We start from the raw sequence: 1,449 nt of genomic DNA on the forward strand, positions 1-1,449 counted from the left end.
CACATGGCTTTACGACTTCAACAATTTTTTCAACTTCGACTGTTTTTACAACTTCAATCACTTTCTCTACCTCAATCACCTTTTCTACTTCTTTCTCTTCCTTGATAACCTTCTCATCAACACTTTCAACATTCTGAACATCACCTTCAGATCCAGGTTGTTGTTCTTTTGCAGCTTGTTTTTCCTTCAGTTTCTTCATTCTTTCTGCAAAATAAAAATGAAAATTTTCAGGAGACAAATGAGATTTTGCAATATTTATGTGTTCCTCTTTCTCATCATCACTGCTGCTGTTATCAGGTGATTTATCAAAGTGTACAGATTTATCAGAATCACCATCTGACATATTAGAATCAAACGGTGTTTTGTCAAAAACAACTTCCTTTTCTGGAACATTTTCATTTTGCTCAAGTTCATCTAAACTTTGTATGCCATCATCTGAACTATCTGAAACATCTCCAGAGTGTTCTGAAAGTTTATCAGTACTGTCTGAACTTTCATCAGATGACACAGACTTTTCATCTTCACTTTTCACATTCTCTCCGATAGATCTCATCCAAGTAGCAAACAAATTTGGTTCTCGGACAATTTTGGCAATGAAGGCTTTGAACTCTCCCTTCTTATCCACAAACATATCCCAACTGAAACCTTCAGGTAATTTCTCATCATCTTGATTGATAATGCGTGCTTCTGTGGCTTCAGATGATATGTAATCACTCCAGCTGAAATCTACCAAACATGCTCTCTTAGGATCTTCAATCTTTCTCCCATGAGCAGTCTGAGGTTCTTGGGATTGTCCAACTTGCTGATAGATAGCTTTGCGATAATAATCATCTTTCCCGAATGGATTCTGTGCTCCGCTAGCTTCTCTTCCTTTGCACTCCCGCTTGAAATGGCCTTTTTCCCTGCATCGAAAACAAGTAACTTTAGATTTATCAAAACCTAAAGTTGAAACATGAGCATCTAAAAAGTCATTTCTCCCGGTAATGGTTTTGAATTTCTCAGCCCGACGAAGAACACTTGCAAGACACCATTTGATATCCATAAGTTCCATTTCCTCATCGTCTATTTGATCGTAATCCTCTTTAGTGAGCATAGGATTTCCGATCCGACCAGCAACTAGACCTTCATAGGATAACAGAACTGAACCCAGAAGTGCCATATGATCTTTAGCAGTGTCTTCGGAGAAGCTTTGACCTTCTGGAAGGTTGAGAGCTATGTTGCATTGAATCACATATCTGTTTCCAGTTTTTGTACTCTGAGACTGAAAACTAGTGTTAGTCTCTTTTGGATTTACACTCGGAAACGATGAAAACCCGCTGCTACTCTTGTTAGAACCCTGATCAGCTTTCTCAGATGAGTCACCAGCACTGAAAGCGGTTTGAATTTTCGGACTTCTTTCAGACTCAGTCGCTGGAATACTATCACGATAATACATCTTCACATCCTGTT

Source organism: Helianthus annuus, chromosome 11 (assembly GCF_002127325.2).
Source record: "Helianthus annuus cultivar XRQ/B chromosome 11, HanXRQr2.0-SUNRISE, whole genome shotgun sequence".
Classification (NCBI taxonomy): domain Eukaryota; kingdom Viridiplantae; phylum Streptophyta; class Magnoliopsida; order Asterales; family Asteraceae; genus Helianthus; species Helianthus annuus.